At 40.9% G+C, this 20,922-nt stretch overlaps 1 protein-coding gene across 1 annotated transcript in view; it reads left to right on the forward strand.

The window, feature by feature from the left end:
* itga8 (integrin, alpha 8) overlaps positions 1 to 20,922 on the forward strand; it is a 270,386-nt gene that overhangs the window by 162,905 nt on the left and 86,559 nt on the right. The gene's annotated exons all lie outside the window — the stretch shown is intronic.

A 20,922-nucleotide genomic window follows, 5' to 3' on the forward strand; every position in this document is an offset into this window, starting at 1 on the left:
ATATCTGATGATCAGACAGGATTTATTAAAAATTGATATTCCCATTTTAATATATGGCGATTGTTAAATGTTATGCATTCTCCATCCAAGGAAATATCGGAATGTGTGATGTCTCTGGATGCGGAGAAGGCTTTTGACCGAGTTGAATGGAATTACGTATTTAAAATCTTAAAAATTTAATTTTGGGCCCAGTTTTATTCTTTGGATTAAATTACTTTACTTATCTCCCTCCACTCGGGTCCTTACTAACTTTCAGAATTCTAAACCAATTAAACTCCAACGTGGAACCAAACAGGGATGTCTGTTGAGCCCTTTGCTGTTTGATTTGGTATTAGAACCTTTAGCAATTGCCTTTCGCGAGTCTAAAGATATCACCGGTATCTTAAGGAAAGATACTATTCATAAAGTTTCGCTTTATGCTGATGACCTATTGCTTTTTATATCTAATGTTACAACTTCTTTACCCTCTATGTTTCTTTTACTGACTAATTTTAGTCAATTTTCAGGATATAAATTGAATTTACATAAGAGTGAATTGTTTCATTTAAATAATTTGATACCAACCAATTTTAACCTTCCTTTTAAAATTGTAAGAAAACAATTTACATATTTGGGTGTAACAATCACTAAGATTATAAAGATCTATTCAAAGAATATTTTCTAACCTTAAGGAATTATGTGAAAAAGACACTTTCTAGTTGGTTGCCTCTCTCTTTATCATTGATTGGTCAAATTAATTATATTAAAATGAATATTTTACCTAAATTTATATACCTTTTTCAAGCCGTACCTGTTTTTATTCCTAAGTCTTTTTTAAATTCTTTAGATTTGATTCTTTCTTCCTATATATGGAAGAACAGAAAACCCTCATTAAATAAAGCCCACCTTCAAAAAATTAAAAAGAATGGAGGCCTTGCTCTACCCAATTTTAGGTTATATTACTGGGCAATTAACATACAAAATCTTATGTTCTGGTTATATTATATGAATCATGAGGATTGTCCAATATGGGTCTTTTTGAAAGCCAACTCTGTTACAAAATTTTCTATTATTTCTCTTCTTGGATCTTTTATCTTTAAATAAATTAACTGACAGTTTGGTGGTTAAACACACTTTGAGGATCTGGCTACAGTTTATAAAACTTACGGTTTATTGAGATTTTCCCTTTCTAGTCCTATTTTTTCTAATTTTTTAAAAATCATCTACAACCGATCTGTTTTTTAGAGAATGAGATAGATTAGGCATTAAATGATTTCAGGATCTGTTTGTTGGAGGGATTCTTTCTTCTTTTGAGCAGCTCCCAGTGAAATATAACCTACCAAATACCCACTTTTTTCCAATATCTACAGATTAGAAATTTTTTAAGATCTAAGCTAAATATATTTCCTACCAGCCCAGATAAGAACATAATAGATGTAATTTTTAATTTGAAACCTTTTGATAATGGCTCAATATCTTATATTTATGGTCTCTTGCTGGGACTGAGAATGGCTCCTTTAGACAAAATTAAAAAAGATTGGGAAAAGGATTTACAGACTTTATTATCTGATGAGACCTGGAGGGCTATTTTCAAAATGGTTAATTCTTCATCATCAACAACAGGAATTCTGCAGATGCTGGAAATTCAAGCAACACACATCAAAGTTGCTGGTGAACGCAGCAGGCCAGGCAGCATTTGTAGGAAGAGGTGCAGTCGATGTTTCAGGCCTGAAACGTCGACTGCACCTCTTCCTACAGATGCTGCCTGGCCTGCTGCATTCACCAGCAACTTTAATTCTTCATCATTATGTGCTCATCATTCCCTCCTACAATTTAAAGTGGTACATAGGGCTCATATGTCTAAAGACAAGCGCTCTCATTTTTTTGCAGATATACCTCCTTATTGTGACAGATGTAATAATGGAGAGGCTTCATTAATTCATATGTTTTGGTTATGTTCGAGCCTTGAAAAATATTGGAAAGGTGTATTCCAAACTTTTTCTGTACTTTTTAAAGTTAATTTTAAGCCCAGTCCTTTGACTGCCTTATTTGGTATTGTAGAGGAAAGAGCTATAATTTTGGAGCCTTCTCATTTGCGGGTACTGGCTTTTATTTTCCTTATAAAATAAAAGAGGTGGAGGACAAGCTAGCTCGCAGTTAGTTTTTACAATGTCTCCTGAGACGGTGATGTGCCTCTCATGTGAGATGTGACAGTCTTGGGGGAACGCCCCTCTCCTGCAGAGTCACATCTGCCAGAAGTGCATACGGCTGGACGATCTGGAAGACTGTGTAAGGAATCTGGAACAGCAGCTGGATGACCTTCGACTCATAAGGGAGAATGAGGCAGTCATAGATGAGAGCTACAGGGAGGTAGTCACACCTAGGCTGCCAGAAGCAGGTCGTTGGGTGACAGTCAGAGGGGGGAAAGCGAAGGTGAGCAGACAGGTAGTGCAGAGCACCCCTGTAGCCATTCCCCTGAATAATAAGTTTACCGTCCTGGATACTGTTGGCAGGGACGACCGACCAGGTGTGAGCCACGGTGGCAGGGCCTCTGGCACTGAGTCTGACCCTGTGGTGCAGAAGGGTGGGATGGAGAAGAGGAGAGCTGTCGTCATTGGGGGCTCTATAGTCAGGGGAGCAGACAGGAGATTTTATGGACGTGAGAAGGACACCCGCATGGTTTGTTGCCTCCCGGGTGCCAGGGTCCAGGATGTCTCTGACCGGGTGCACGACATCCTGGTACGAGAGAGAAACAACCAGAAGTCGTGATACATGTTGGGACCAACGACATAGGCAGGAAGAGGGATGAGGTCCTGAAGTGTGAGTTTCGGGAAGTAGGCAGAAGGCTGAAGAACAGGACCTCAAGGGTGACGTTCTCAGGATTGCTGCCAGTGCTACGTGACAGAGATGGTAAGAATTGGAGGAGATGGCAGTTGAATGCGTGGCTGAGGAGTTGGTGCAGGGAGCAGGGTTTTAGATTTTTAGATCATTGGGATCTCTTCTGGGGAAGGTGGGACCTGTACAGATTGGATGGGTTGCACCTGAACGTGAGGGGGAGCAATATCTTTGCAGGTAGGTTTGCTAGCATGGTTCGGGAGGGTTTAAACTAATTTGCGAGGGGGATGGGGCCCAGAGCGATACAGCAGTGAAAGAAGTGCATGGAGTAAAGCCAGATCTAACATACAGAGAGGCTTCGAGGAAAGAGAAGCAAAATAAACGGTGTAAAGACAGTAAGGTAGAAGGGCTGAAATGTGTGTACCTCAATGCAAGAAGCATCAGGAACAAAGATGATGAATTGAGAGCTTGGATACATACATGGAATTATGATGTAGTGGCCATTACAGAGACTTGGCTGGCACCAGGACAGGAATGGATTCTCAATATTCCTGGATTTCAGTGCTTTAAAAGGGATAGAGAGGGCAGAAAAAGGGGAGTAAGGGTGGCATTACTGGTCAGGGATACTATTACAGCTACTGAAAGGGTGGGTAATGTAGCAGGATCCTCTTTTGAGTCAATATGGGTGGAAGTCAGGAACAGGAAGGGAGCAGTTACTGTACTGGGGGTATTCTATAGGCCCCCTGGTAGCAGCAGAGATACAGAGGAGCAGATTGGGAGGTAGATTTTGGAAAGGTGCAAAAATATTAGGGTTGTTATCATGGGTGACTTTAACCTCCCTAATATTGATTGGCACCTGATTAGCTCCAAGGGTTTAGATGGGGCAGAGTTTGTTAAGTGTGTCCAGGATGGATTCCTGTCACAGTATGTGGATAGGTCGACCAGGGGGAATTCCATACTAGATGTAGTACTAGGTAATGAACCGGGTCAGGTCACAGATCTCTCAGTGGGTGAGCATCTGGGGGACAGTGACCACCGCTCCCTGGCCTTTAAATTATCATGGAAAAGGATAGAATCAAAGAGGACAGGAAAATTTTTAATTGGGGAAAGGCAAATTATGAGGCTATAAGGCTAGAACTTGCGGGTGTGAATTGGGATGATGTTTTTGCAGGGAAATGTACTATGGACATGTGGTCGATGTTTAGAGATCTCTTGCCGGATGTAAGGGATAAATTTGTCCTGGTGAGAAAGATAAAGAATGGTAGGGTGAAGGAACCATGGGTGACAAGTGAGGTGGAAAATCTAGTCAGGTGGAAGAAGGCAGTATACATGAGGTTTAGGAAGCAAGGATCAGATGGGTCTATTGAGGAATATAGGGAAGCAAGAAAGGAGCTTAAGAAGGGGCTGAGAAGAGCAAGAAGGGGACATGAGAAGGCCTTGGCGAGTACGGTAAAGGAAAACCCCAAGGCATTCTTCAATTATGTGAAGAAAAAATGGATGACAGGAGTGAAGGTAGGACCGATTAGAGATAAAGGTGGGAAGATGTGCCTGGAGGCTGTGGAAGTGAGCGAGGTCCTCAATGAATACTTCTCTTTGGTATTCACCAATGAGAGGGAACTTGATGATGGTGAGGACAATATGAGTGAGGTTGATGTTCTGGAGCATGTTGATATTAAGGGAGAGGAGGTGTTGGAGTTGTTAAAATACATTAGGACAGATAAGTCCCTGGGGCCTGACGGAATATTCCCCAGGCTGCTCCACGAGGTGAGAGAAGAGATTGCTGAGCCTCTGGCTAGGACGTTTATGTCCTCGTTGTCCATGGGAATGGTACCGGAGGATTGGAGGGAGGCGAATGTTGTTCCCTTGTTCAAAAAAGGTAGTAGGGTTAGTCCGGGTAATTATAGACCAGTGAGCCTTACGTCTGTGGTGGGAAAGCTGTAGAGATAGGATCTATAGGCATTTAGAGAATCATGGTCTGATCCGGGACAGTCAGCATGGCTTTGTGAAGGGCAGATCGTGTCTAACAAGCCTGATAGAGTTCTTTGAGGAGGTGACCAGGCATATAGATGAGGGTAGTGCAGTGGATGTGATCTATATGGATTTTAGTAAGGCATTTGACAAGGTTCCACATGGTAGGCTTATTCAGAAAGTTAGAAGGTATGGGATCCAGGGAAGTTTGGCCAGGTGGATTCAGGATTGGCTTGCTTGCAGAAGGCAGAGGGTGGTGGTGGAGGGAGTACCTTCAGATTGGAGGATTGTGACTAGTGGTGTCCCACAAGGATCTGTTCTGGGACTTCTACTTTTCGTGATTTTTATTAACGACCTGGATGTGGGGGTAGAAGGGTGGGTTGGCAAGTTTGCAGATGACACAAAGGTTGGTGGTGTTGTAGATAGTGTAGAGGATTGTCAAAGATTGCAGAGAGACATTGATAGGATGCAGAAGTGGACTGAGAAGTGGCAGATGGAGTTCAACCCGGAGAAGTGTGAGGTGGTACACGTTGGAAGGACAAACTCCAAGGCAGAGTACAAAGTAAATGGCAGGATACTTGATAGTGTGGAGGAGCAGAGGGATCTCGGGGTACATGTCCACAGATCCCTGAAAGTTGCCTCACAGGTGGATAGGGTAGTTAAGGAAGCTTATGGGGTGTTAGCTTTCATAAGTCGAGGGATAGAGTTTAAGAGTCGCGATGTAATGATGCAGCTCTATAAAACTCTAGTTAGGCCACACTTGGAGTACTGTGTCCAGTTCTGGTCACCTCACTATAGGAAGGATGTGGAAGCATTGGAAAGGGTACAGAGGAGATTTACCAGGATGCTGCCTGGTTTTGAAAGTATACATTATGATCAGTGATTAAGGGAGCTAGGGCTTTACTCTTTGGAGAGAAGGAGGATGAGAGGAGACATGATAGAGGTGTACAAGATAATAAGAAGAATAGATAGAGTGGATAGCCAGCGCCTCTTCCCCAGGGCACCACTGCTCAACACAAGAGGACATGGCTTTAAGGTAAGGGGTGGGAAGTTCAAGGGGGATATTAGAGGAAGGTTTTTTACTCAGAGAGTGGTTGGTGCGTGGAATGCACTGACTGAGTCAGTGGGGGAGGCAGATACACTAGTGAAGTTTAAGAGACTACTAGACAGGTATATGGAGGAATCTGAGCTGGGGGCTTATATGGGAGGCAGGGTTTGAGGGTCGGCACAACATTGTGGGCTGAAGGGCCTGTACTGTGCTGTACTATTCTATGTTCTATGTTATGGCTAGGAGGGCGATCTTGCTTAAATGGAAGGAGGTTACCCCCCCATCCATGCTCAATGGTTATGCAATGTTATGTCATGTTTAAATTTAGAGAAAATTCATTGTTCGATTTCTGATTCTAATCAAGATTTTCAAATGCTATGGGGACCCTTTCTGAACTATTTTGAAAATCTTTGAATTGTTATTAAAATATAGATCTGGGCTATTATTATAAAACACTATATGGTGAAGTACTTTTTTTTTCTTTTGTTTTTTTACCAACCAGCTTTGTCTTGGTAGTGGGTGTAGTTTTTTTAATAATATAATTAACCATATTATTGTATTTCATAATTCAATTTATTTTATTTGATTGATCATGAATATGGGATACCGTGATTGCATCAGTGTGATTTATATATAGTGCATTTTGTGCTACCTTATTTTGATTTATAATAAGTATCTTTATAAATTCTGTGTTTGTGTATATGACATATATTAAAAATATTGGAAAAAGTAAAAGTGAAGTAGACAGTTGGGTACAAGATAATCCATCAACAAATCTTAAAAATTTAAGATCAAGCCTAAGAGCGAAATCAGGAAGGTAAAAACCATGCACGTGTGGGCATGTGGCCAAGTGGTTAAGGCATTCGACTAGCAATCTGAAGGTCGTGAGTTCGAGCCCCAGCTGAGGCAGCGTGTTGTGTCCTTGAGCAAGACTCAATCACATAGTGCTCTGTGATGACACTGGTGCCAAGCTGTATCGGCTCTTGCCCTTTCCTTGGACAGCATCAGTGTTGTGGAGAGGGGAGACTTGCAGTATGGGCAACTGCCAGTCTTCCATACAACCTTGCCCAGCCCTGCGCCCTGGAGAGTGAAGACTTTCCAGGCACAGATCCATGGTCTCTCAAGACTAACGGATGCCTTGTTTTAAAAAAAAAACCATGCAACAGGACTGAGGGTGTAGAGGGAAGGGAACCTGTATATAAATGAGAGGGATGGATATGACAGTTTGGTCGGTATTAAGTAGAACCAGATGAATGGGCGGTGAAGGGCAGATGGAGCCAGATTGGAGTGGGGCGCAGGGGGAGGCTAAGAGTGTTGAGACAGAATCTGATAGGTGATAGGTGAAGCAGATAAAAGGGAAGGGAGATTAGTCAGATGGAACTGAGTGAATGAATAGAAGGATAGGATAAAGAGAGAAGGAATGTTGGATAGCACTAAATAGTACCGTTCCAAATTCTTCCTTCCTAGCTGGATTTTTCCAGAAATTTCTGTATTACAATTTTTTCAGTATCTACAGTATTACCCAGTCTTCCCAGTTATCTATATTTCTTGTCATATCTTTACATTAACTCTATTTTCAGAATTGCTGTTGATTTGAAGCAGCATGTTCCACAATTTCAAACTCGGTCACACCATCCCCTAGCTGCCTGTCAGTGCCCTTACTGTTTCAGTCATGCCAGTCAGTTTAATGCTTGATATTTTTTTTTATCTTTGGGAATGCAATATGAGATCATCCTGCCTCTAACAGATAAATTTTTCTGACATGATTATCCTGGTTAATCAGTCCTAAACCTTTTCCAAAGCCAGTATATCATCTTTAAAATGGAATGTTTCAAACTAAGCGCAAGGTGCTTCATAAATCCAGCCACTGCAATGCTGTTCTCTTGCTCTTACTTTGTAGATCTCTGGTGTTCCTCCACTTTTTATAATGAAACACATGTACAATTATGCCACCAATTGCAGTGTTTCAGTTGTCCACAAATTGCTATCTCCACATATGCTTGCTGACCCATTAAGCATTTCCAGCATTCTGATTTTAAGGACAGATCCAAGTTGTTGAGAACCTCTTGCTTTTATCAAATAAAGGACCCCAGAAGAATGATGTAAGATCTTGTATTTTACAGTTAAGTGAGTCTTTTGTCATTAAATTTCTCTACTAAAACTTAAGAATTCATCATTTAAAAATATTTTTCTAAAACATATTTCTTAAAACAGTTTGTCAAGGCCCCAGACATTCTGAGTTAATGCAGAACCTCAGAATTGCAGGGAATGCTGAACACGCACAGGGTTGCCAAGGCCCAGATCCACGTGACACCTTTCAACCAGCGCTGTTGACTCTATCGACTCTTCATCATTTTCACTTCAGAATTGTTTGTTCAGTGCTGTGTTTTGGTTGAATGCCTACTGTTAAGATATTTTAAATTCCTTTAGGAATTTATTTAAAGTCACTGAAGTTCCTTGTGAGTGCTTGTCTTCTGCATTGGTATTCTGTGGTTTTAGTGGTGATGTCCATTTGGCATCACTTCATCAGTTCATTTGGTTCTGTTTCTCAACGTTGATTTCTGCGTTGTTTGTGACAAACTCAGCACTGTTTCTGGCAAAGACTCTTTGCACATGTCTTTGTAACAGTTATAGCATGTAGTTTTCTGCCAGCAAATATGCCAAGTAATCCAGATCTTGGGCTGCAGAAATTACTTTTATAGATCAGGTTGGTGAGGACCTGTACAATGAGAAATGGGGAAAGTTATGATGGGAATGAAGAAATGACAGAGCAATTAAATGTATACTGGTTTTGTCTTCATAAGTGCAAGTAACTTTCCAGATATGTTTGGGACGAATGGTTGTAAGTATTGTGAAGACCTAGTGCTAGGGGCTGACAGCCAGCTTCCTAAAAAATGGAAATGGCCCTGGAAAAATTGGAAATATTGGATGCACTGTTGGTCATCTTCCAAAATCCTTTTTGACTCTGGAGCAGTTCCCAATAATTGGATGGAGGCAAATGTAACTCCACTGTTGATTGAGAAAATGAAGAAGGAAAAAAGAACAAGGAATTACAGACCAATAAGCCCAGGACCAACAGTGTGGAAGATTCCGGAGCTAAATTCAAAGATAACAGAGCTCTTGGAAATCGCTACCTCGACTGTACAGACACAGCATGGGTTTCTGAAAGGGAAATCATGCTTAGCGTGTCTCCTGGAGATTTGTGAGGACGTAACCAGTTAAACAGATAAGGGGGAAACGGGAGTTGCATATTTGACTTCAGAAGGCTTTTGATAAGATCACAGAAAGTAAGTAAAAAATAAATTAAATCAAGGTCTATATATTCTGGCACGTTGTGATTCAAACAATCCGATGGAGGAACTCAGCAAGATGAGCATCTTCTGAGGGAGCAACGTAATTTTCAACACTATAGTGAAACCTGATGCGGGGTTTTGACCGGAAAGGTCGACAGTTCTGTTCCTCCCACAGATGGCTGCTCAACCCGCTGATTTCCTCCAGCAGGTTGCTGGTTGCTCCAGATCCCAGCATCTGCAGTCCTTGTATCTCTCCGGATTGAAATTAGTTAGCAGGCAGGAAGCAGTGTAGGAATAAGCAGATTATTTTCCAGGTTTTAGGCAGAGACTAATGGGGAACTGTGGGGATCTGCGCTTGGGCCCCCTGATTTAGGCTTCGGCTATTCACAATGATCTAATGAGAAAGCAAAGTGGAAAGTCCTGAAGTTTGCCAATTACACTAAACCAGAGCACTTGAGTGATCGATGAAGAGGATGCAAAGGGGCTCATTTACAGAAATAGAGTGAGTGAGCAAATGCCGTCCAATTGAGTTTGAATGGATAAATGTGAGGTTGTGTATTTTGTTTCTAAAGGCAGGAAGACATCATTATCTGAGTTGTGAACTGTCAAATTCTGGTAGCATATTATGGAATAAAAGGTCGGGGCCTTCAGAGAGTGCATTTGTGTACAGAGACTGTTTGGGGTGCAAATCCACAAGCTCATTGATAGTGGTGATGCAGGTAGATTGGGTAGTGAAGAAGGTTTTTGAAATGTTTGCTTTTATTGTCTGAGAATTTGACTATAGGAATTGGGATGTTATGTTACAGTGTACAACCAGTTAGTTAGACTACTCTTGGAGTGATGGGTACAGTTGTAATCACTACACTGCAGAAAGGATGTGGTTGCAGTGGAAAGACTGCATAACAGATTCACCAGGGTTTTGTCTGGAATGAAGGGCTATATCTATAAGGAGAAACTGGACAGACTGAGTTATTCTCACTGGAACACAAGGGGCTAGGGGTGACCTGAGGAAGATTGTTTTGGCAATAGATCGAACAGGTTAATCTGGGAATGAAATGGTTAATCTAGGAAGCGCATACTCGAGTACTCACTGGCGTTTAGAAGAATAAGTGTGGGGGGGGGGGAGGGAATCTTATTGAAACCAATCGAATAATTGGATGATGGAGTGGATGAGCCCAGGGCTAGAGGACATAGACTCAAAATAGAGTGACATCCATTAAGAACAGAGATGAGAAAGTTCTTTCGCCAAAGGGTAATCTGTGGATTTTTTTTTGCCACGGATGACTGTAGAGGCCAAGTCATTGACTATATTTAAAGCGGAAGTTAATAGGTTCTTGATTAATCAGGGTGTCAAAGGTTACAGAAAGAAGGCAGGAGAATGGGGTTAAGAGTGATAAGAGATCAGCCATGATGGAATGATAGAGCAGACTGAGCCATATGGCCTAATTCTGCTCTTGTGTTTCATGATCTTATGGAATACTGTGAAGGTATATTAGAATGATTGCAGGACTGACATATGAGTGAAGGTTGTACCAAATACACCTGCATTCACAGGTGTTTTGAAAAACAAGAGGGATGTCAATGAAACATACAAAGTTAGAACAGGATTGGACAGAGTACATGCGAGGAGTGATGTCTGGAAAGTTTCATGATCATATTGAATGGTGGACCAAGTGCGAAGGGCCAAATGACCTGCTTTAGCCCCTATTATTTTATATTTCTATGAGCGAGATTATCAACTTAACATACGTGAGCTCAGAGAGATCTAGAGGAAAACAACCATGTAGAGGTTCCACTTCATTTGACCATGGGCAACCTTGGTATGCTTGATGCACCATCAATAACTCCAAAAGACTGGAAGTAGGGTAAATACTGAAAGGCTTTTATTCGCAGTGGAATGTGACTTCCGCCATGCTTAGTATCTTCCCCTGGACTAAGAGGAGGAGCAATGGCGAAATCGCCTTTATTCAGGGTACTGTGGGAGGAGCCACGGGGCAGTCAGCAGAGGAGCGTGTCCAGATAGGTAACCCAGTTACAATATATACATATATACACACACACGCGCGCGCGCGCACACACACACAGACACACACACACACACACACACACACACACACACACATATATATATATAGTTTACCACATTGCTGAATACTTTGTTTTATTGAGAGGTATGTCTCGAGTTATACTGGATTGATGCCAAAAAGTTCTTAATGACCCTTGCTTTGCTTCTAGCTAGTGGGTGCCACACAGGTTATTCCCCATGATAATCTAAGACTTCCGGTTTGGTTGCCGGACGCTCGGAGAGATTCGGCGGGGAGCGGGCACCCGGTGCTTGGCCGGGGGCCGTGGTCGGGTGGTCGGTGACTTGGGCTGGCTCCCCCACCGGACTTAGTCTGGTGAGGAAGGTGTGAGGACACCCAGCAGGACTAGAAGAAACAAGACCTGACAAAGGGCGGATGAGCTCCTTGTGAGCCAACGGCCATCTTTTTTTTCCCGATATCCTGAACTCCATATCACATGTCTGCATGGAAGGCTGGTCGAGAAGCTTAAAATACATGGGGTCTAAGGCAAATTGGCTCATTGACTCCAACATTGACTTGGTGATAAGTGGCAGTGGATGTTCGTGGGAGCATGCTTTTCTGATTGAAAGTCTGTGAGTGGTGATGTACCACAGAGGCTGATGCTGGGAACTTCGCTGTTTGTGATAGAGTAGATGCCAATGACTTGGATGTATTAGGGTAAGTGATATAGGTAGTAAGTTTTCATGTGTTGTGAGAATTGGTGGTGGTGTGGATAGCGAAGAAGGTTACTTAAGAGTGTAGCAGGATATAGATCAGATGAAAATCTGGGTGGAGAGTTAGTAGATGAAATTTAGTCCTGACAAGTGTGAGGCGATGCATTTTGAGAGCTCCGATTGGAGCAGGACCTATGCAGGAAACGGCAGGGTACTAAAGAACATTAATGAACTGAGGGGTTTTGGGATTCATGTCTGTTGTTCACCAGAAGTGGCAACATAAGCTGGTGAAGACGCCATGTGTCTTGCCTTCTGCCTTCAACAGTCCTGCCGAAGGCTGTCGGCCCGAAACATCAACTGTGCTCCAGCATGATGCTGCCTGGCTTGCTGAGTTCCTCCAGCATTTTGTGTAAGTTGCTCGGATTACCAGCATCTGCGGATCTTCTCTTGTTTGTGAGGGCATGTGTTTTGCTTGTCTTAATCTGTCAAGGCAAAGGATATAAGAGTTGGGATGTTACAATTTTATGAAACACTGGTTAGGCTAGCAAGAATATTGTGCGCAATTCTGGCTGCTACACTATAGGGAAGATGTGCAGTGGAGATTCACCAGGATTTTGCCAGAAATGGAGGACTTTAGTTGTAGGAGGGATTTGGTCACTGAGCTTGTTTTATTTAGAGGACAGGTAGGTGGAAGTGTAACCTGATAAAAACGTATAAAATTATCAGAAGTTCAAAGTAAATTTATCATCAAAGTATATATATGTTACCATGTATATCTTTGAGATTCGTTTTCTTACAGGCATACTAAATAAATCCATAATAGAATAATAATGATGAGAGTATGAATGAAACAGCACACCAAGTTGGGTGTTCAAACAGTGTGCAAAGACAACAAAGTGAAGATGAGTCCTTGAAAGTGAGTCCGTAGGTTGTGGGAACATTTCAATGGTGGGACAAGTAAAGTTAATCCCTTTGGTTCAGGAGCCTGATGGCTGAGGAGTAATAACTATTCCTGAACCTGGTGGTGTGAGTCCTGAGACCCCTGTACTGCCTTCCTGATGGCAGCAGTGAGAAGAGAGCTTGACATGGGTGGTGGGGGTCCCTGATGATAGATGCTGTTTTCCTGCTACGACGATTCGTGCAGATGTTCTCAATGGTGGGACAGCTTTACCCGTGATGGACTGGGCTATATCCACTACTTTTTGTAGGATTTTCTATTCAAGGGCATTGGTGTTTTCATTCCAGGCTGTGATGTAGCCAGTCAATATATTATCCACTACATAGCCATACAAGTTCCTCAAAGTTTTAGATGTGATTCTGAATCTTTGCAAACCCCTAAGGAAGCAGAGGTGTGTCCATGCTTTCTCTATAATAGCACTTAGGTGCTGGGCCCAGGGCAGGTCTTCCAAAATAATAACATTGACGAACTTAATGTTGTTGACCCTCTCCACCTCTGATCCTCTGAAGAGGACTGACTCATGGACTTCTGGTTACCTCCTCCTGATGTCAATAATCAGCTTCTTAGACTTGCTGGCATTGAGTAAGAGGTTGTCACGGCACTACTCCGCCAGATTTTCAATCTCCCCCCTATATGCTGATTCGTCACCACCTTAGGTTCAGCCAACAACAGTGGTGTCATAGGCAAACCTGAATATGGAATTGAAGCTGCAACTCGCCTCACAATCATAAGTGTAAAGTGAGTAGAACAGAGGGCTAAGCACACAGCCTTGTGGTGCACCTGCACTAATGGAGATGTTGGAGGAGATGTTGTTGCCAATGCAAGCTGAATGCTGTCTGCAGGTGAGGTAATGGAGGAACCAGTTGCATAAGGAGGTATTAAGGTCTTGAAGCTTATTGATTAGTTGTGAGGGGATGATAATATTGAATGCAAGCTGTAGTCAATAAAGAGCATCCTGATGTGTGCACCTTTATGTGAGATTAGTCAAGGTCTTTCTTCCATGGTAGGGTTATCAAACACTAGAGGACATAGGTTAAGGTGAGAGGTTGGAGTTTTAAGAGGGATTAGAGGGGAAAGTTTTTTATCCAAAGAATAGTTGGTAACTGAAATATGCTGCTGGAGGATGTGGTGGAATCAGATACAATGATCATATTAGAGAGGTATTTAAATATACATTTAATTTGTCAATGCATAGAAGGATCTAGTCCGAATATGGACAAATGTAATTAATGTAGATGAGCAAAACAGTCAGTGTTGATATGGTGAGTTGTGATTGACTCTGTGAATGTATTTTAATTTGGCAACATATTGCTTGGTTATTGCCATGAGGATTGCAGCAGCTTAATCTGGTAGCCCAACACTATCCTGTCCTGGACCGTTGGTGATGGACCATGTCGGTGCACCAATCCCACTAATAAATATAAAGTAATGATGGGTATGTTGAAGTATCATACTGTAAGCTAGACACAGTTGTTCAAATATGTTTGTTCCAGCTGATCAAACCATTGTAAGTGTGTGAATGTCTGTGTGCTGGTGAGTATCTGCTCCGTGTTCGTGTGTGTGTGTCTGCATGTGTGTTTGGTGTGCACGTGAGTATCCGCTGTGTGTGTGTGTGTGTCTGCATATGTGTTTCTCTGGTGTGTGTGTGTGTCTGCTTATGTGTTTCTCTGGTATGTGTGTGTGTGTGAGTATCTGCTCTGTGTGTGTGTGTGTGTGCATGTGTGTTTCTCTGTCTGGTGTGTGTGTGAGTATCTGCTGTGTGTGTAATTGTTTGTCCCTGTGTATGAGTTTGCATGTTCTGAGCAGTTTCAATAAAAGTGTTTGATTGAAGTGTGATGAAGAAATAGCCCCTTCCCTCATCACTGCTAAGTGTTTGCAAGGAGACTTGTCCAGAATCTCAATCTTTGTGGTACAGGTCAAGGTAGAGTTCAAATAAGGATGAAAGGAGTGGTATTTAAAACCAAACTTGTATGTGAGCCATCACATGTTTTTCTCTTTATCACAAGGAATTCCTGTGGATTATCAGTGTGGAGGAGACAGATGGGATGGAGCAGTGCATGTATTGGTTAGCCACATCAAGTTGAACTGTGAACCGACCATTGTTTGTTTATACTGGTGGAATCCCTGACATCATACAATGTAGGAAGATGGTTTTCAGTTATTTCATTGATTGGCGTTTACTACATTTACCATGGTAAACAGAAGGCAGTTCACAGACAGTTTTTCACTGAGTACTCATTTATCATGAGAAATAATCATGAGAAACTTAATGGGATAGAATGTTGGGATATCAATGGAACTGAAATAGAAAATCAAGTCAAATAGGTTAAGTTGAGTTCATTGTCGTATGCACAAGCACGGTGAGGTCTAGGCATGATGAAAAACTTGCAATAGCATCATGGGTATATAGATAAAGACAACACACAGAATAAAAATCATACGTAAATTATACAAAACTGAAGAGAGAGAAAAAAGATGGCTAAGCAAAAACGAGACCTTGGTGCACAACATGAAGGGAAATGTCTACGCTGGTACAGGAGGTAGTCTGTAGTATTCCATTGCTGAGCAAGGGTTTTGGAGTAGGTAGGGTATAAGGACCTTATGGTTGTCAGAAAGCAGCAGTTGCTGAACCTGGTGCTGTGGGACTGACTTCAGGCTTGCTTGATGGGAGAGGTGAGATAAGAACAAGTCGTGGACAGCAGGGGCCCCTGATGATAGGTGTCATCTTCCGGAGCAGCTCTTCCTGTTGATTGTGTCAGTGCTGGTCATGCCCGTGATGGACTGGCTTTCCATCATTGTCTCACTTGCATGTATTTATTTTATTTTGAGATATGGCATGGAACAGGCCCCATCGAGCCACACCCATGCCCAGCAGCCCACCAGTTTAAGCCTAGCCTAATCACAGCACACTTTACAAAAACTAATTAACCTACTAATTAATACATCTTTGGACTGTTGAAGGAAACCAGAGCACCCAGAGAAAACCCATGCACACACGGAAGGAATGTACAAGCTTTTTTACGGAGGATGTTGGAATTGAATTCCAAACTCTAACGCCGTGAGCTGCAATAACGTCCCACTAATCACTGTGCTACCGTGCTGCCCCAATAGTTTAAAATTATCCTCAGCAGATCTAGAAATAATAGCAGAATAAGTAGATCAAAGTAAAGTTTCCAGTTGCTGGAAATCTAAAATAAAAATGATACTTCTGTTGTTTTCTGTTTTTTGTCTTCCTTTTTATCATTGTTTTTGAGAAATGCTTCTGTATTTGTATCAGTGTAATTCAGCGTATGGAAGAGGCTCTTAAATATTCAAAATCTGCCTTAATCCTCAGATTTTTGAAACTACTTTGTGTCAAGCAATTGTTTTATCTAGAGATTTTTTCTTGAGCACCTCTGTGGTCTAGCTACAATTGTCTTGGAAACCCCCTAAAACTAAATATCCTTGTTTCCGCTTGGTTTCTGTCTTGGAACTTTCTTACACAGCAGTAACATGCATAATTTTCCTATCTAATATGACTATTCTCAATCAAGAAAACCTTTTCTTGGAATATTATCGATATTCTCAACTACTCGGCTCTCCCTAAAGTTTGATTGGCTTTTGTTCTGAGGATTTGTCACTTTTCATTTTTTCTGTCAGTGTCATTTTGCTCTGCCTCTCATTCAATACTAGTTTTCTGGGTATTTTCTGGATATTGTTGGCTTCCTCTACTGGAATTGTCACAAATAATCAATTACTATGTCCATCAGTTTCATTTATCACTGTATCAGTTTGTATCGTTCCTAATCACTTTTTTTCTAGATTGTCTGAATCTTGTTTTACTTTTATATTCTTTGGTCTTCCCATAGTCCCTTTTAAAAAGATTTTTACTCTGTTTTGTCCCTCTTGCCAAAGACGGCAGCAAAGGTCCACAAGATTGATTCCCAGAACGTCAGGACTGCTATATTAGGAAGGACTGAGCCGACTAGGTTTGTTTTCACTAGAACTAAGAAGAATGAGAGGAATCTCACTGAAACTTGCAAATTCCTGACATGGTACAGAGACTGGATGTGAGGAAGATGTTTCCCCAGGTTGGGCAATGGAAAATGAGGGGAACAATTTTATGATATAGGCCAAGACGATGAAGAGAAATTACTTTACTCAGTTGATGAATCTGTGGAATTTATTACCTCAGAATCTGCAAAGACACAATTGCTAAATAAATTTAAGAAGAAAATTGATAAATTTCTAGATGCCGAAGTCATTATGAGACCAGAATTATGGCACTTAGAAGATGGGCCATGGTATGAAGAGACCCAAACAATGTGGATCGTACATGATGTTGAGATAGATTGCCGATGGTCATAATAACTGACAGAGCAGAGTCAAAGGACCATGTAAACCATTCCTGGTCTTATTTTCCCATTGTTTTATATGCCTTTATATGTTTTGACTCTGCTTTTTTTTCGCATTCTAAACCACTGTTTTGATTTTGTCACCTGAGCCTTTTTTGTTTGACCACTAGAGCTCCTGTTACTCAGGAGTATAAATTGGTTCTGCCACAGAGAAAATGAGGGGAAAATACTACTGAAGCATTAAAGAAGGCAACAGTGTTGGTGTATAGAAGTAAGGGAATGCTGGTGAGATTGTACAAGGGTTTAGTGTGATTTCTTCTTTAGAAATGAGTATAGTTTTGTTCTTGATGCCTGAAGTCACTAAAACCCAAGTTCATGCATAAGGTTAGAGTGTTGCCCTTTGAGGAAAGATTGAATAAGATCAGCCTACACCTACTGGAGTTTAGAGGAATGAGAACAAATCCTGCTGACTGACATTAATAACATGAATATAAAGTCGGTTAATTAACAGACAACAGGGCTGTGAGTATTTTTTTTATCAGTCTGGAAGTGGGTGAATAGTACCATTCCCCGGAGATCAATGTTGGTGCTTTTGCCTTTGTTTGATCTGTACTGAAGATCTAGACTTGACAATAAGAGCCACAATTTCTAACTTTGAAGATGACACAAACTTGGCTGTATTGCGAACTCAGAAGAGGAGAACATATTTCAAGGAGGCTGGTGGAAGTGGGCTGGTGGAAACCTGGCAGATGAAGTTTAATGCAGAAAAATGTGAGGTGATGCATTTAGTAGGAAAAATTGGGAGAAGTAATGTAGAATGAAAGGTGCATTATGGTCTTATAGTACTGCTCTAAAATGGTTTTAGGTACAGAGGGTGCAGGAGAAATTGAAAGTGAGAGGGCAGGTTGAGAAAGTGGTACAGTATTAAGGAATACACAGTTCTTGGTTTAACAAGCGAGGTATGGGGTCCAAAAGGAGCGTAATCTAAACTTTATTAAAATATTGGAGCAATCTCAGCTGGACTATTATATACAATTTTGGTCACTTCATTATTAGAAAGATGATTGGACATTGGAGAGGGTTCAGAAAAAATTTGAGAGAATAGCTCCTGAATAAGGAACTATAGTTCCATGGATACATTAGAGAGACTGAGATGGCGGGTGGGGGAGCGGGGGTGGAGATCTGATGGAAGTATAATAAGGGGCACAGTGGCATTGCTCATAGGCCAGTTGTTTAATAGCTCTAGCGTACCAGGTTTGATTCAAATCTGTGGTGCTGTCTGTGAAGAGTTTGCACATTCTCCCTGTATCTCCAAGGCTTTCCCCTGGCTGCTGTGTTTCCCTCCCATATACCACTGATGTACTGGTTAGAAGGTTAATTGATGACCTTAATTTATTCTGTAATAAGATATATGGACAGATGGGTGGTGCAGGCCATTCTCTTTGATAGAGAGATCAAGGACTAGAGAACACAGGTTTAAAAGGAAATAGAATAGTATGAAAACAGAAATATCAAAGGTTCACATATCAGTCAGGTGGAGAGAGAAAGGTTTCCCGTTGATGGTCTTAGTGCAAACAGAACAGTGAAACAAATCAACATTTGACTTCTCTGTATAACCACCATCTTCTGGCTTTTATCAAGTCACAAATGTTGTTACCCTGCAAATAAGTAAGTTTTCCTGAGAAGCCTGAAACTTACCTAACAGCACTGTGGAAATAGTTTTACTGCATAGACTGCTACCACTAACTTGGCCACTCAGGACTACCTGTTCAGGCCCAGTTAGTAATAATCAATAAATCCTGACCTTGTCAAATAAGTTACATCCTGTGAATAAATTTTTAAAAATGGTATTGCATTTCTGCTGTTATGGCATAACTTTTGTACACAAAAGCACAGAGGAAAAGCTCTGGGGAAATAAATTAGTTTCTGAAATTGTATAGAGACATAAGTTATTACCTTAGTTTATTGCTAACTCTCAGTCCATTAGTCTTTGCTGATGTTCTACTTAAAATTCACAAACAAATTTCACGTAGTTACATTTTATATGATTTATTAACATCTGAAATATATACATCAACATTGAGCATGAACTTGGTTCCTTACTATTGAATAAATTTACTTTATATAATTACATCTGAGTATTGTTTAAAACCTGCCAGAGCACTTAAAAGATTTCTATTACACACCTTCCAGATTTACAACCTCACATAAAATGAGTTTCTTTATTGTGGAGAAACCCTTCAATAAGTGCCCTTTATTTTGGTTTTACTGTACGTTCAGGGGACAGATAAATGATTCTATACTTTTTTGCTATTAGCAAAATGAAATATCTTTTATTAAGAAGTGCAATCAAAAGTGAATAAAAACACCATTTGTATTGAAAGGAAAAGAATTAGAGGATAATATTCTTTATCAATTGTTAATCCAACTAAGGCTTTGTAAATAATCTGCTGTTTAAGTGTTCCATATTTACTTGATGTTAGAATTGAGATCATTGAAATGCAGTTATGAGTTCATTTGTGAGAAAAGGATTTGATTTATAAATATTTTCATTATGAGACTAATTTAAAAGTAGTGGTAAATTGTTTGAAGTACTGTATATTTCATTGAAACTGCAGTATATTAATTCAATTATATTTTTCAATTTGAAATTTGCACGTAGGATTGGAAAAAATCCTAAAGGAGAGAAAGATTTATAGTTTGCAGAATAATTTACTTTCTGGGAAGGTGAACTGAGGGATTTGCAGTCACGAATCATGCAACACAATGAAACTAAAGGTTATGTTCCCTTGCACAGCTCCAGTTTTTGCTGATGGAGCTGTCGTTTATGGGAGGCATGAGACATTGTAGGTAGTCATTCCAATAAGCCAGTCACCATAATGTAAACCCTAGAAGTCCCTCTTGTACTTTCGCAATTTTAAGCACAAGCCATATGTCAACTAAGCTGGCATGGATCCTACACATGAATAATCTTCTTGTTTGTTGTGGAAAATGGAACTTTCTGCCAAAGTATGTAGACACATTTCGTTGTGGCCAAATTTGACTTGTGTTTATATTGCTCCCCATGAAGGGTTTTATAACTCTGGCAAATAAGCTGTTTTTGGGCATGCGGTCTCCCTGAATTATTGTTCAAAAGGTGGAATCTAGAGCAAGGTACCGATGTGTGGAAGTGTGCCTTTTAGGAAGCGTCTGTCCCAATATTCCTCTGCTAAATGGGAGTGTGAGTGATAAGGTTTAGTGCAATTGTGGAATTTTCCATTTCAGTGGCTTACTTTTGTTTCCTGGGCTTCGCTATGTAGAGAGTTCAACAACAGTTGTTTCTAGCTTATTTCCATTTCTCAGTTAGGTAGCTGAGATCTGTCTTATTTGTGAAGATGTAGCTCTGGAGAGAGAAGAATTCATTCATGCTTGAAGTTCCTGCATTGTCAGGTATTAGTCAGTACCCTCAGGCAGTTTCAAAAAGCAGCATATCATTACAGAAAGGGAAACTCCTGTGTTAACTCGGCCAATCAGTCGTAGACATCGTTGACTCTGGATACTTCTGCCCCTATGTCTTATAGTCTTGTAGTCTTATTTGTAAAAGGTTATTTTGGGAACGTAATGAGGTTATGTCTGGAAAGGCAATTCACTGAATGTAAAATTAAATGCATTGCATTGCAAACAGGCTGGGAAATTACATAATTTCTATTTGTTGTAATTTTTGGCATTCAGCTAAAGAGCAAATCTATGTACAATTTTCTTTGTTCTACTCAATGACAATGATCAGAGAG

Source organism: Mobula birostris, chromosome 3 (assembly GCF_030028105.1).
Source record: "Mobula birostris isolate sMobBir1 chromosome 3, sMobBir1.hap1, whole genome shotgun sequence".
Lineage (NCBI taxonomy): Eukaryota > Metazoa > Chordata > Chondrichthyes > Myliobatiformes > Myliobatidae > Mobula > Mobula birostris.